We start from the raw sequence: 17010 nt of genomic DNA, 5'->3' as shown, positions 1-17010 counted from the left end.
AAATGTACTCTAACCACATGGGACTTCTTTTTGGTAGAAAAGGAGTATCAACCTTTGTTTACAGTCTGTGAATCCAGCAAGGATCAAAAGAGATGATCCTTACTGCAGCAGGATCTAATGCAACAGGGCTGGTATTGAGAAGGGAAGGGTCTACATCTTCTGTTAATAGTTTCTGGAATGTGGTAAAAGGAATCCAAAAAAGGAAGAACATGCTCCTTTCTCCACCTCTGCTACTGCAGACTGTAAGGGAAGAGAGAGAGTTCTGTCTTGTGGTTTTCCCACTACCACAAAAAGAGTCCTTTAAAGACTGACAATTAAAGGCCAATCAAGACTGCATCGGCATTGCTACTAACTGATGTCCAGAGGGACACTCTGTCAACTGTGAACTTGCCTTTGTCTCTCTGCTCTGCTCCTCTCCTCTGCCTCTGAGGAATGCAGCTGGCAATTTTCCCCAAAATGGTTATAGTAAATCAGGATGTAAGTAGGCCCTCCGTGGTCCCACAGAGACAGACAGGCTTGTGTTCCTCAGTCTGTCTACTAAGGAGCAGTGAAAGCTGGCACAGGGGAAAGTTCAAGTATGTTCATAAAGAATCCTGTCAGTTTTTTTACTGGTATTCACTATATTTTATCATTACTATTCTGTCTTGCTCAGTTTGATGAAGAGCCTCTTTGGAAAACTAGCTACCTCCTCACCCTTTCACAAATTACTTCCCTCTCTTGCCCCATGCCTTCTTGGGCTTCCCCACTCCTACTTCTAACTCCCAGGCCACCTCTAGCACTGCTCTTCATGTAAGCCTGCTCTGAAATTCATTAATGTCTCATACGAAGAATCCATCTCAAAGACACTGTAGTATATGTTTCTTATGCATTGGTACAGAGCGTTAAGGACAAAGGCACATTGTACAGTAACATGATTGGTTTTATTCCCCTGTTTGTATACTCACAAAAGCTGGAAATTACCTTTTGGCTCATTTCTCTTCTGCCTTTTGGAAGCCTGCATTGCAGTATTTCTAGAGGTCTCTTGAACACCTTACAGGCACCTGAGCTCTTCAGATCAGACAGTCTTGGTGCTACAGCAGCTTTTGGCCTACAGTTTACTGCCTGCTTAGAAAGTCAGGTGCATACATCCCTAAGCTTCCTTTCCCCACCAGCCATATGTGATGTATCACCCATGTACAAGCTGTGCTGTTGCTCAAGGATGAGGCTGCTTCAACAAACATGTCAGGGAGCAGCAGGAGCATGCTGCTCTGCAGCGGAGTTTGAGCAAGGAGCTGAGGGCGACCACAGGACAGGCAGTGCCGTTCCTGCCAGGGCATCGTCCTGCACTGCCTGAGCACCTGGGTATAGGGACCAGGACAACTGACCCCAGGCTGGGGAGAACCAGGGCTCCTGGGCCATAGGGAGGGCTGGGGGAGGCACCGGGCAGGCAGGTCAGGGCCAACAGCCAGGGTGGTGGTGCTCTCAGAGCCATGACAAAGTGCTCTAGTTCTCTGTGGGTGAGTCCTGCTAGCCCCTTCCCTGACTGCAGAATAAAGTTGTCTTTCACCAGCCGATTTCAGCTTTGCTTTGTGCCAGTTGAGATACACTGGCCACACATGACTCCAATCAGTTCAAATTTTCTGTTTGTTTATTCCTTTTTGCTCTTCACCTACACTCTGAATCATGAAGGCAGCCACATGAATTTACTTATCTACACGTCTAGACTGAATTAGGCACAAGTATGTGCTTTATTCACCTCATTGCTTCTGCTGCCAGCAAGGCTTTACTTACAGGCAGTTGAACCGTATCTGCAAACCCTATGATGTCATTGGCAAACCATGAGGGGGCAAACCCACTCTCTCATGCCCTGATGCTCCAGAAAATCTGCAAGACAACAGTGAAGGCATCCACAGCTAAATATATGCACCTTCCAGGCCCCAGACTCCTGAAAAGAAATTTGTGTCCCTTTATGAAGCAGCCTCAGTGGCTAGTAGGCTGTTGCGCCATCTATATAGGTCATGTGTTAGAGAGATAAATTAGCCACCTACCTCGGTATAGAAACCCACTGCACCACAAATGCACAATGAGTATATCATCATTCCCGTAATAACGCATTAGCATTCCCCTTTGAGCAGTAGTCTGTATTATCCCATTTTTCATATCACACATCCTCTTTTGTAATACCTGAAAGTATTCCTTTACTGTCGGGAAAATATAAAAGACACCAGTATTACAATGCATGCTTATTTTCAGGCACCTGCACAATCTGATGTTTTGACATTAAAAGTCTGTGGCAATCAGTTAGTCATTTCACAAAGACTGAATCAGTGCTGTCAAAGATTTATTGTTTTAAGTCCTTCCTATCAGACATCCATTCACTTTGCAAAGCAGTGTCTTTTAATAATTCTGTTCAGACTCTTAGCACTGCTGCTGTCACTGCTGTATTGCACTATAAGTATAATCAATAGCTGGATGGACAAAAATTAAATCATTTAATGGATTCTGGTTGAGTTGATTTAGGTCACAGAGTTGCACAATGTTTCTAGCAGCCAACATTATTTCATATTCCTGTATCGTCACAACAATGCACATTTCCACTTGGTTGCTATCCTATGGCATATCATAGCAGAAGATGTGGGCTGGCTAGATGACTGTGTGGAGTCATAAGAGAAGCCTCTGATACAGCTGGTCAAAAATATCTTTTCATCTTCTTGGTTACTACAGCTAGTAGTCAGAATTATTTACCTAAGAATACACCTTCCTTTCTCTGGAGAGGATCATGCCTGTTCTACACATGTACACATTCTTACTCTCTCAGTATAAGCCTTGATATGCAGTACAATCCTATGACAGAGTACATAGGTCTTAGTTTCCACGCCTTAGTTCACATGAAAAGGCAGTATTTGCCAACAACCACTGTGCTATGAGGAAAGGAAAGGCTGCAGCTATTTCTTCTCCTGACTTTAGTAAAAATGGAGTCATAATCTTGGAGTCATGATAAGCAGAATTACCTGAGGCTCCCTAGATCTCAGCAGAGCATGCACTCCTGGGTGTTGAAATAGAGATGCCTGGAACTTATTGTTGGAATTTTTTTGCTGGAAGTTAGAACAGGACCATCCCTAGCCATGTGTAAATTCACTGGATCATCCATAAGGCTGCCATAAATTAATCAACAGAACATGAGTCATCTTTTTCCAGCTGTTGTCTTAGCAGAATACGAGGATGATTTAAAGGTATGTATCTTCTAGTATTGTTCTCCAGTGAAAGCAAAAAAAAACTATTTTTCCCTCTCTTGCATTGTAAGTTAAAAAAAAAAACAAAACAACAAAACAAGAAGATACAGGAATCTGACCAGTGGTAGGGCTTACAGCTATGACCAAAAATAAGAAATCTATATACTTTAATATGTTGAGAGGTCTTGATCTGAGTGGAATATGCAAAAAAAATCCATGCAGCTAGAGTGAGCAAGTTTCTTGCCAGAGCAGCCAGAAGCCACTGTTCTACACATTTCCTTGCCAGGAGTCTAGTAGCACAAATTATAGTTGCACTGTATCACTAGAAAACCTGTGGGAAGCTAAGCTATGGCAGAAATACCTGAGAAAGTTTTTGAGTTGCGTAAAAGAATATAAATACTGTTGAAGAAAATAAGTGACTAAACCAGCTGAGAATGTGCTAAATATAATGGTCTGCTATAGAAATATGTAATTGCAAGCATGCTTGTTACACTATGCATAATCAGGGATTTTTTTTTTTTACAATGTGTTATTTACTTGATGGCATGCAATGGTTTGGAGTAAATAGGCTTTTTAATCTGTTTCTAATTGGCATGTTATACTTCTGAATCAGGAATAAAAGGAATTAATAAATGTTACAAAAATTGGATTGGATATAAGATAAATTAAAATTGAGTCATTATAGTCCTTTGAGTAAGTATTTAGAAATTAAATTATAAATATATTTGAAATGTTAATCATTTACCCAACAGGCTATAACAGCTTGCAGTGCACCATTACAATTTGTCATGTAAAACCATATTTAGAGATGGAGGAACAAAAAGGGGGGGGCCATTGTGTGAGGGCAATCACTGCTGTTGCAGAACAGCATTGACTCTCCTTGATAATTTCAGGATCTACTCAAATCCTGAGAACAGGAAAACAGCATGAAAATCTGTAACTGACGAATACAATTTCCTTTTGAAAAAGTGGTCCTTGCATAACTTATGAAGACAAGTTAAAAATGGCAGATTATCAATAGAAGAGGCCAAATGTACTCAGTGACGCAACACTCGATATATCTTGGGTGCATCTGTCTTACTACCAGTCCCACTGAGCATAGCCATCGAGTCTGCCTATCTTCACAGAGCCCTGATGAGCCACAGAAGCGTCACTTTCCATGGCTTACAGACAAGAAACAAAGATACACAGGATGAGATCCTTTAATAATTTCAGCAGCTAAATCTCTCCATCCCCCCATAGTGACCACTTGATTTCCATCATATCATAAAAGTCCTCATGCCACTGTTATTCCCGTTCCCAGAAGAAACGCCCTGGGCAAATGGAGTGTCTGCTCTCAGCACAGACTGTCCAAGCAGTGGTCTCCAGAGCAGCTCAGCTGTGGCACAGGGTCGAAAGCAGCGGACTATCCTTTCATTGCAAGCTGCCCTGCACAGAGGAGGTAAAAATTATTCCCTGCTGGCTCTGTAACTCAGGATCTCAGTAGCCTGAGGCAGGAGTAAGTTAATGCTGTGAAGCCTTGATTCTGATGCCGTGTAAAGGGCAGCAGATAGGAAACTTGGATATTAGGAAAAAATTTTTTACAATGAGGGTTGTAGAACACTGGAACAGGTTGCCCAGCAAGGTGGTGGAAGCCCCATCCCTGGAAACGTTCAAGGCCAGGCTGGATGAGGCTCTGAGCAACCTGATCTAGTCGGGGATGTCCCTGCTCCTTGCAGGGGGTTTGGACTAGATGACCTTTGAAGGTCCCTTCCAACCCTAACCATTCTATGATTCTAAACCACTAAGTGCGCAAGAAGGAGAAGGGGTTTTGGCCTTGCATGTTATCAACTTCAGTAGTTTTATTGAAAGCCTCTTGATATTTGATGCTACAGACTTTGGGGTACATGATGAAGCCTTTTTATGTGACATCTTAGGTGTTGCACCCCTGTGGTTGCAGAGATAACCAGATAAACACAGATCTCAAAGGTTTTTTTTTAAAAAAAAGATAGACTTTTTTTTTTAAAAAAAAAAAAGATACATGACTGTTAAAGTAAAACCTTGATTTGTTTAGAAACTAACTGGTTAGTTGCATCGCTACTTCCTTGCATCCTTTTTGTTAACAAGTTGTGCCATTAGGGCTTTGATAACAGCTAACAAACTCTCCTCTGACAATCAGTATGGGTGGCTGTTCTCTTACTGACTGTTCTCTAACAAAATGAGGACCAAGCTCCCACTGCTTTGATACCAATAAGACAGTAAATGATCATTATTTCATATCTGATCTTTGCATGAAGAAGATATATCTCATGTTCAGGCCTACAATCTGGGTACAGCTCAAGAGCTAGATACAGTAAAGGAGAGATGCATGAAATGACACCTGTTGCCAAGTATCACTTCAGGCTTTCAAAGTCATAACAGATATATTGAAAATACTTGTTTTACAGCTATCCCTAGAACTAGCTACAGCTCAAAACTACCTAATTTATTATTGATACAGGTCCATAGGTGTCTACAGCAAGACACACCTTGAATACACCAAGAGCATCCCAACACTCAGCTCAAGCTACTCACATATACAGTAAGATTTGACTATCTCCCACACCAGGCTTAATTCCTGATCTGAATATGACTACTGCATCCTGACTGCTCCACAGCTGGTGTGCAGAAGGTGAAGGATAGAACTGATGTCCACCCTCTGATCAAAGAGATTTGACCACACATCTCCTCCACAGTGCCCCAGCTGCTAGAACATAGACCATTCAAAGTGTACAAGAACATGAGAGAGACTTGAGTCTTGCATGGCGTAACTGGGTATTTAACAGAAAGGAATGGGGAAAGCAAGACAAGTCATGACTCTCCAGGCCTTGCTGCATGGAGTGCTTCCTAGAAAAGTTCGAAGAGTAGAAACTGGAAAAAACTTCCCCATTTGTGCTGAGTGTCTCTGTCACTAGGGTTGGTACTGTCTAGACCAACAAAGTTACTACTCTGTGCTACACAGAATTCTGTTGGTAGGACAGATTGAGAGTTTTGCTTCTATAGCACCACACTGCTACTAGCAGGATTATTCTGCTAGGTTCAAGTTCCCTCAGGCAGTGGGAGAAGCTAAATGTTGGTTTTTATCACTTAAGACTATGCTACTTGGCATGCCATCGGCTAAAAAGGACGTGCTGCCTCTATTCTGTTAACCATGTGTCGTAGTTCAGCCCCGATCAGGACCAGACTATGCAGTCTCTCTCTCACTCCCCCCACCCTTCGAGAGAAGAGGGAGAGAAAACATAAGAAAAATGGCTCGAGGTTTGAGATAAGGACAGGGAGAAATCCTTAAAGTTACCGTCACGGGCAAAACAGACTCGACTTGGGGAAAACTATTCATTTATTATTACAAACAGCAGGATAATGAGACAGAGAACAAGATAACTTCCACCCACCCCTCCCTCTTCCCAAGCTTAACATTATCTCTACTACCTTCCCCGCCCCCCCGAGCGGCACAGGGGGGAAGAGGGAATGGGGGTTGCAGTCAGTTCATCATACGTTGTTTTACGCCGCTGCTTTCATGCTCGGGGGAAGAACTCCTCACATTCCTCCCCTACTCCATCGTGGGGTCCCTCCCACGGGCCACAGTCCTTCATGGAACTGCTCCGGCGTGGGTCATCTCTTCCACGGGTGCAGTCCCTCTAGAACAGCTGTCCCAGCGGGCCCTCCACAGGCCACAGCCTCCTTCAGGCATCCACCTCCCCCGGTACGGGGTCCTTCACGGGCTCCAAGTGGTTCTCTGCTCCTCCGTGGACCTCCATGGGCTGCAGGGGGACAACCTGCTCCACCATGGTCGTCACCACAGGCTGCAGGGGAATCTTGGCCAGGAGCCGCATTACTCCTCCCCCTCACTCTGAACTGACCTTGGCATCTGCAGCCGTTCCTCACAACAGGCTGGTAGATGTCTCTCAGGATCTTTTTTTACATCTTATTCACTTCTCATCTCCTTTCCACTTCTTGCAGCCGGGCTGGACTGAGTCGGGCCCAGTAGGCTGCCTGACGAGAGGCCAGAGGGTGAGGCCTGCAAGGCCCATGAGGCCTGCGCCTCCCCCTCTGCGCCTCTGCCCCCGCTCAGCTTCTTCACATCTTCTCTTCTCTTTTTTTTTTCTGTTTTCCCCTTCTTAAATACGTTATCGCAGAGGCGTTATCACGAGACATTCTGCTACCAATCGGCTCGGCCTTGGCCAGCAGCAGGTTCGCCCTAGGTCCGGCCGAGTCCACTGAACAAAGGGGAGCGACTTCTAGCAGTTTCCTACAGAAGCGACCTCCTTAGGGTCCCCCTCACTAACAAAACCACGACACCATGTTTCATGCACAGTCTGTTTTTGAGAGAGTCTCTGAAATCAAAGCCCTGTGCTTCTGGAATGACAAGACACTAACCAGGTAAACAGTCCTGAGAGAAGTGCCAGGCCACTCAGTGATGTCAAGACCAAAGCACTTATGCACAGGCTGTAGAGCAATTGTAAGTTTTACTGGCAGGAATTTTGGTTTCTATGCTCTTTAGATTCCTCCAAGGCTGGAACAGCTGCAATCATTATGAAAATACAGGGGTTTTTTGGATCTGGGAGCCTAGTACGGCATTTTAGGAGATAAAGACCACTTATGAGTCACCCCTAAGTGACTGTGGATTCCACTAAAAAGCACTAAACTACCAAAGTCCCTCCGTAGATCCTGCCCTAAAGCAATAAACAGTCTTTAAATTCATTCCTACCTCTGAGCCTCCCAGGAGGACAAGGCAATTATTAACAAAGTCAATTGGCCTGTGACAGGGAGGATTTTTTTTTATGTCCTTTTTCTTTCCCAGCTCCATTCTCATGCTTTTCTTCAGGACTTGAGCCTTTCTTCACTCCACTGCCTAGACAATATACACCAGGCATATTTAAGTTCACCATTCCCCATGGGGAGCTCCTGCAATTAAGTTGCTGTCCTGGTGTGTGGATGAGTAAATTGAGAATGGACAAACAGTTGATTTGTATTTATGGTGAGCAACTCCTGTAAGCCTAAAAAAAAATGTATTATGAGTAGGAAAATACCAAAGAAAAACTGCTTTAGTAAGAAAGATTTTAAAACATCCAATGAAGCCTTAGGCCAGGTCTTCAGGTTGAGTTCACTGGTATAACTCAGCTGACTTCAGTTTTTAATCAGAGATTTTGCCTTCTGAGGAATTGTTTCAGTTTTCCCTACCTGTGGATCTGGAGTCTTGTTTACAGTACATAAGTTTTAAAGAGCTATATCCAGGAATCCACCTCTGCAATGTTCTGCTTGTGTTTTAGATTTGATGAGGTTTTTCTATCATGAAAGGAAAAAAGTAGCAACATTAAGTAGAGGAAGGTTATTGTAATATCCCCAATGTATACGATCTTGGTTTGTCAGAAGTTGAACATATTCTTTCTGCTTTTTACCTCGTTTTACAGTTCCCAACTGATGGAAACTTTCATATCCGGTCTTACTCTTGGTTCAGCAATCCAAAACTCAAGATGCAAGGTGTGTGTTTCCTTAGAAGGCTGCGTGCTGTGCTCCTAATAGAAATATCTCATTCTTGCTCACCCTGACAGGAATATTTAAATGCACCCATCACTGACAAAGCTCAAATGAAACCAGATATTAATCAAAGGCTTCATTTTTTTCTCTTTTCTTTTAATTTGAAAAAGCTACAACAATAGAATACATTCAGCACGACAAAAATCAGTCCTGTTGAGGAAAATGCACATCAAAACTATCAGAGATGTTTTTGCCAAAGGCAGTGCCCACATCACTCTCTTCTACTGTATTATTTCTCCTACCTTCCTCCATTGTGTGAATTAATTTGAGGCTCAGAAGAGCTGGCCCAGGGGCCATGTAATTTTCTGGCTTTTATGGGAGAACTCCTGAGAAAGCACCAGTGGCTCAACACCTAAAACTGACCCAGAAAATACAGCAGTAGCCATGCTTGTAGAAAAAGATCCAGCTTTGTAAAGAGCCAGGACCCCCAAAAGCCTGTGTGGTACACTGGAGTAAGTATGGATGTTAGTCCTTCTAGCAGGAAAAGTTACAATATAATACTGTATTTCACCCCTACAAAGTCAAGTAGTTTTCTCTCTGTGCCCTGTATTTGCACAGAGCCCCAGCCCTTGGACTGACATGGCAGAAGTAGCTCTGCCTGACAAGGGAGGCACTTTGGAAGGCTCTTTCTCTTTATGCAAAGAGAGCAAAATAATGGAGAATGACAGAATGAATACCTACATATATATACATCTACACTGCTCCAGCCACGTATAAAAGACTCCAATGCAACATTTTTGTTTGAAAGAAGACGAGCTGAGAGCACAGAAAGGCATCCACACAGATTTCCTTTCCCACATTTCTTGCTTTGGAATTGCATTTCACACTTTTTCTTTGCATAAGCTGTTCAGCACTCCTGACTACTTCTCCTAATGGTTCAGCACACTTTCTGTGTAAAGTGATACACATTGCATTTTAGTGTTGATACAGGAATCAAGACAAGAGGCTTTATATTATACTATGCAGGCAGCCCTCTGTATTTATCAGCATAGTTCCTTTGAAATCAAAAAGCTGCAGCATTTACTGGCTGAATATCTAGCCATATTTGAAATTCAGGTGTAAAATCTAGTGCTGTTATGCAATGGAGCAGTTTTAAGTAGTAAATATGATATGTGAAAAAATATCAATATGTTTTAAAAGTTTTATAACTGAAGACCTACAACTCCCTTGCATTTTCTTTCTCTTTCTCTGTCTAGCATAAACACACATCACTTCACTATACATAGTGAGATGGATATGTACCTCACCTGCGATAAAGTGTTCTCTTCAGATGAGTAACAGAAATCCTAAGCTCTGTTTAGAATTGCAGTTTTCCAGCAAATCTTAGTCAAGAATTTCAGACAGGTTTCGATGTCCAGATTACAACAGAAAGCTGTAAAGAGAGATGCTGCTTATTTTTGAAGCAGTATTTTAAGGTGAAGGAATGTGATTTAGTGGCTCTTGTTTATTCAAGTCAGAGATTCAAAGTTCAACTACAAGAATATTCCTTATGCAGAAACAATGCAGAAAAGGAAGTGCAGGCAGGGAAGTACAGAGTCTGGATTCACAGCCAGAGTATTAAAAAACCTGTATCACCATGTAAAACTGGACATAAACTTTTTTTCTTAGAGTGAGACATGTCTTGACAGGCTGTCCATCTCAGAAAAGTCCTCCCCTGTTCTCCCCAAGGGTCACTTGCCCTTCAGCTCCTAGTCAGATAATGACAGTTACCCTCCAGGTATTCCTCTCATGGGAAAGCATATTTTAAGATGTGTTTCAGTACACCCAGTACCTCATAATCAACCAACTCTCTGCACTCACAATCAGAGATACAAGAATCTACAGTTCACAGTCTCAACATCTCTATGGCAAAAGAAAGAGAAGCAGCTTTTCATGAAAAAGCCTTTGTGCATTCGACTGCTCTCCTGGGAAAAGTGCGCCATGAGAAGCTACAGCAGTTAATTCCTGCTTCCAGCTTTGCAAAGACACCTAGACAGAAATAGAGATCATTGCAACAGATAGACAAGAGTGATACCTACGAATACTGCATTTGAAAACCAAATTAGTAAAATCAAATTAGTCATTCGTGGAAGATAAGTAAGTCCTGTATGAGGATCAAAAGACTACACAGGACCCACATGAATCAGGTCTTCTGTCCCTGGATTTGCTCTATGCCCAGCCAGCTCATGGCCCCCCGCACCATGTGCCAGGAGCTTGGGGTGCTGCAAAATGAAACAGTGAGATATCCAAAGGGTGCTGGGTGAAGCAAAAGCTAAAGGGAAGATCATAGCAGAAGCAGTTTTCAGCTGCTGATGAGCTTGGAAAGACATGCAAAACTATTACTTTTTTTTCCGGTGAGGCTCAGCTCCAAAGACATTGCTAATTGTTGTTGTACAGATAGACTAATGAGCTAGAGTATATACTTATGTAATTCCATTTCTGTGCAAAGCATAGGTTGTTACCTCAGCACCAGCTGTACAAGTCTAATGATGCTGAAAGGGCTGTGCTTTTCTTCCCAGGACAGCCTGAGCTTCAGTGGTTTGGTACTTCAGCCCATGGGATCTTGAGGAGGAGAAGCTGTTGTGTCAGTAACAGCTACTCAGGACTGTCCAGTCAGCTTCTCCTCCAGTATATTGTCAAGCTGAGGTCAGTGAAATCTGCTGTGGGACACTAACATGGCTATTTTGTCGTGACCATGATGCAAGAACCCATATCAGTACCCCTAACCAATCCTTTCCTTGCATTGGTCCTATTCTACTTTCTAAACTACTTCTCAGTATCAGCAAATTGTTTAAAGACAGCCATGCTTCACCGAAAATTGCTGTAAACAAACCTTCATGTTGATGTAGGATGACATCCTCAAGATGTGAAGGATATGACCCAATACTAAGACATCATTTCTGTATTTTCTCAGAGCAAAACAGCCTCCTCTCTTTCCTCGGCTCCTTCCCTCTCATGCATCCTTTCTCACATCAAATGCGCAAATTTATCATTGACTGTTCTTCAGGGAATTAATGCTTCTCGCAAAGCACTGCAGTGACAGGCACGCTGTGCTGAGATGCTCAAAGATTTCCCAAAATGGCAGTGATGAGGACATCTTTAAAGGAGGGATGTGACCTGTGAGGGGAAACATGCCAGACTGCAATTTGCTGTAGCACTGAAGGGCCACTAAAAGCACAACTCTCACCTTCCTTCTCATCATTTTTCAATTCAAACAAACTCAAGACAAAGACTGCATGATTAACGCTGAAGCCTTTTAGTGACAGTACATTGCTGACAAATCTGTACAATGTCCTAAGGGTGTCTCTCTTTTAATTAAACAGGGACTCAAGAGCTGTTTGGGCAGGAGTTTTACCTTAAAAAAAAAAAAAAAAGTATAATCAGCATAGACAATGAAGAAAGACAACCATTACAAAACAAAGTTCCCTTGGAGCATGATATAAAAGTGTTTAGAGTTGCAGAGTTGACAAACTAATAGAAATTATGCAATTACATTTAGTTTTAGTTTTATTTTCTTATCCTCTGAGGAAAATTTTGAGCTATTGAGAGCTCACCAGTGTGAAACAATACAGGACAGACTATCATTTATATGCTGTATGTTGGGCCAGACTCTTCAAATTTACAGAGGAAATGTCTCTACACAGGATTCAATAAATTAAGTGTGCATACTTTGTAAATCCAACCAGACTTTCATCCTCTAGAACTGATTTTTTTTAAATTGTTATTATTTACTGAAAAAAACAAGAAGATCTGGAACAAAACTTCCTAGTGGAATGCAGTGGCCATTTGATTAGACTCTTAAATGAGCTTTGCATGAGTGAAAGTCAACTGACTTTACTGTTGCTAAAGCTGAAATGTGAATGAGAGATCTATAGAAATACACGTTTCAGCATGATCAGTCAATTAAGCAATCTCATTGTTCAAACACTACTAAATGCCCTGCAGTTATGAAATTTTAATCATCAATACTGTTTTTAAAAATCAGTATATTACTTTCTCCTCTGGAAGTTTATTGCAGCCTATCTACACTGGAATTAGAGGACTCCTGCTGAGCAGTAAATGCATTGAGACTGAATATCATGAAAAAGATCAAGCAGTTAAACCCAGCTAGCGAGCCTAGTCATCAAGAACGATTCCTCTGCTTGATGGGAAGCCTCCAAACTCTTCGCTGATGTGTCCAAATGAGAACAGCTATGGATACCTAGAGTCAAGGTTACTGGGAGACAGAGCACTGTTTCCCCTGGAAAAAGGCATTACAGAGACTTGACTAAAATACCTCAAATTAGGAAGGTCTATGGGAAAAATATCTGGTCCAGCCTCTGGGTTATCACACAGTACTAGAAGGGTTCTACACATTAAATTAATTGTTGGTTCACTTAAAATTCATAAAATATTTCCCTAGCACTTTAGTCAGCTTGCCAGAGGGTGTCATTGAATCAACAGACTTCGCTGAATTTTTAATAATTTCATGACCTCTGAAACATCAAATATAAAGCATTGCAGAAAGTAAGATAAGCCCTTAAAGGCCCTCTTAGCTAGTCATTATTAGGAGATAGATCAGAAGAAAGATTGGAATGTATTCTTCTCTCTGGTACATTGAGGTAAGTAAAGAATAAAAGACTAAAGTGTAAAAACAATGAAAAATATAAATCAGTCTCAGTGCTCTTTAAAACTGCATTGAAAACTATTAAATATATGGCAAAATTTTCCTTTATGTTCACATTTCCTAGCCAATTCTTTTTTTTTCTTTCAGCTTTGTTGTCATAATCTTAGCAATCTACAAGAACAGTTTTTAAAACCTTAATACAGCCAGCAGGTAAAGGAGTTGGGCAGAAAAGGAAGAAAAATTACAGGTGAAGGGGAAGCAGAGCTCTGCCATTGCCAACTAGGAGGGGAGAAGTGTCTGAGATGCAATTAGTAAATACTGTGATTCCTTTTGTACCTTTTGTGGTTTTAGGCAATCATCTGTTGATAATGAGAACTGCACAGAGAATTCAAATTCAATTTGGGGAGGATTTCAAGATTTTAAAAGTCAGATTCATCCTGAATAGGAAAAAAAAAGGTCCAAACACTGCAGAATTCTGTCATAAAGAAAATTATGACAGGAATTAATTTTTTCCTCATTCTGTATTCTCATTTAAAATAAGAAGTAATTTCAAAAAGAAAAAATAAAATGTTGCACTTAAAATAAAACACTGCAGTACTATGAAGATACTCACTCCCCCCTTAATTACTTTTTTTCTCTAATCTTTGGGAAAATAAACATAGTTAGATACACTAATTTGAAGGAAAGGTATATTTCCAAGGCAAAATGGTCTGTCAACACTTTCTTTAATCTAGTTTACTGGTACTGCAAGTGAAAGCAGGACAGTTAGATTATGCACTGTCATGAAATCAGGTTGATACATTGTTTGTTCCAAAGTGCAATCCTCAAGAGTGCATTCTTGTGCGAAACTACTCTGGAGGACAGAAGAAAGTCTGCCAGAGAAAAAGAGCAAGTATTGTTAGCTGATCTGCCACATTTCAGACTTTTTGAGGTAGCAGACAATATGGTAGCCAGTATTTGCTCTTAGTGGATTAACATAGTATGTTAATGACCCGAGGCTGTTCATTGACATGGGTTGCACCACCCCTGCCCAGTGGTGCCTCCGCAGTGATTGATAACCACAGAGCAAATCTGAATCACTCTGCAAAGCCTGTGATTGATGCAAACCTCAAGCACTGCACCCTTCCGGAGGACAACCTATATGAAAAATTCAGGATACTAAATTTCTGAAGGAACTTGTCTCTCAGGCTCCAGTGATGCTGTACTCTTTCAGTGCACATTCCAGGATGTGGAGGCAGCCCCAGCGACTTCAGCTACAAAACTGCATATACCTGACCGAGTCCTAGGGCTGCCTTTCCACAAAAAGTCTGAGCTTCACACATAAGAAGCACCAAGCTTTCTACTAGGTGTGAGAATAGCCTGATACAACTTTGGTAACAATTCTAGAAAGAAGAGAATCCTCATCTGTATGTGTAAGGTTTGAGTATTAGTTAACCTCTCACATTAAAAGGTAAGGATAGAGGGAAGACATATGGTCTGTTTTACAGAAACTGATTTACATTACAGTGGCATATTTTCTAAGCACAGGAGGACAATCTTTGCTCTACAGTGTAAAGTCTAAAAAGACAAAGACAAATTACACTCTGGAAAAGAGAAGCAATAAACAAATAATCTTAACGGTAATAGCCAGTAGCTCTTGTTAGTTGCACACTTTCACCCCTCCCCTTTTTTTTTTTTTAATTTTTAAATTCAGTTAATGCACTAAATTCACTGTCTTTCACAGCTACTCCAAGTTACAATGCATTGCATTTATGTCTCTTTTCCCCCAAAGTTCAACTCCTCCTCTCTGTACAATTCATCCATGAGATAAATCCCCAGGATAGGTAAGAGATTTAGCCTGATAGACTTACCTTACTCTTCCAAGGTAGCAGGCACCACCATCTATCATGTAAATCCCTGGCAGGTCTCAAAACCATTGCTTAGCCCCCACCTAATCTCATAAACCTCTGCGTTGCTGTCAGTCTGTATTGCCAAATCCCTGTAACCACTCACACCACCCAACAACTCCTGAGCCGCTCAGGGATCTGGCTCAGCCTAAAGCTTCACAAAGGCGTTCTCACAATGGTCAGGAGAATATGTTGAAACTTGTCATCTGTCAGTCTAGGCAGCAGAGCTAGGTCAGCAATAGGGAGCAGAGCCTTACTGAACCCAAATGAAAGCAGCTGGAGGTACAGGGACAATAGGTATGGACAGAGATAGCCCTAAATGAGAGGTCCTAAATAAGGAGTCAAACCACAATGTGGGGTAGGAAGTGCAACTGAGACATTCCACATCCCACAGAAGAGCTCAACACAAGCTTTGAGTAAGGCAGTTCACCCAGCTGCTCAATTACTTTGCATGAGTAATGACAGATCAGTAACTTGAGGCTACCATGAACCTGGTGACTGCCCTAATCACTGGGCTATAGAATCAGCCTCTCTCTTGTTTAATGAATGTTTAATAATAGCACTTCCTTTCCTCGCAGAGATGTCACAAGAAAAAAAAATATTTTTGATTGTTAGGTGCTCAAATACCAGGCAAAGGAAACCATCTAAAGCATAATCAGCTCTCCGACAAGCCTAGGGCATTAGAGACCACAGACAAGACAGATTTAGATAGAAGTAGAGGTTAATGGGATTATATTTTCATTTGGATAGAGAAACAAGAAAGTAATGTCTGAAGTAGAAAAAGAGTGAGAGAAGAAACAAAGGACTAAAATGTTAAAATAGAGCAGAATGGAAGTTTCAGTAAGTAATTTGACAGGGATGAAAACTCTGGTGAACAAACAAACCCCTTTGTTATGTTTTCAAGCTCTACACCATTAGCTGAACTCTTCATTGCCAACTTGTTCAGCTGACAAGTGCCTTGTTATGCTTGTGAGAGAATGTGAGGATTTTAAGAAAATGTCTAACTCTTCAGCTCAGCTCAGCAGGCTGAAAGTTCAGAGGGTAGGAAACCATTTACCATGTGAATAAACTGCAAAATGCCTTTGAAAATTACATTTTTAATTACAGTTGACATTTCTGAGCCTCCTGCTGATGGTATCTCTCCAAAATAAAAAAAAAAAGACATAATTTGAGACAGAGAAAACACTATAGAAGATACTCTAAAATGGTTCACAAGCTGCTATTGATAGAGAGATTGACTTCACATTGCCACTCACCACAGTGTTGTCTAAACATCTTTTATGTATTAACTAACTTAATCTCATACAAAGTCTCTAAATTCACAAAGCAGCAATATTCCTGATTCACTGAGAGAGTTCAGGAGCAATTTCTAACTCTTCAGCTCAGCTCAACAATTGAATTACAGTCTTATACTACCACCTCTGATCCAAACCTCTGTCCTTTTACGTCTCCTGCAGCATCAGGGATGCGCTCCTCGGTGCTGAATGCCTTCAGTGTAAGGGGAAGCTACCTCACCATGCTTCCCCCTTGGAGCCCCAGTTGTAGGGAAAATGCTGAGGATGCAGAGAATGGGCAACCAAGGGATTAAAGCAGAAACTCTCTGAAGTTCAGTTATTCGGGGCTGAAAGTCAGTCACTGCAGTCTGAGCATAAAGTAGAGGACTGAAAAGATAGCCACACAAGATACTATGCAACCCAGAGAGAAGACCCACTATGTAAATCGCCTTCTCCCTTTTGCCTTTGTTTTTCAGCTATTGTACCAAGAACTAGGT

Source organism: Chlamydotis macqueenii, chromosome 2 (assembly GCF_036417535.1).
Source record: "Chlamydotis macqueenii isolate bChlMac1 chromosome 2, bChlMac1.mat, whole genome shotgun sequence".
In the NCBI taxonomy this organism is placed as follows: domain Eukaryota; kingdom Metazoa; phylum Chordata; class Aves; order Otidiformes; family Otididae; genus Chlamydotis; species Chlamydotis macqueenii.
This window is presented reverse-complemented; position numbering follows the sequence as displayed.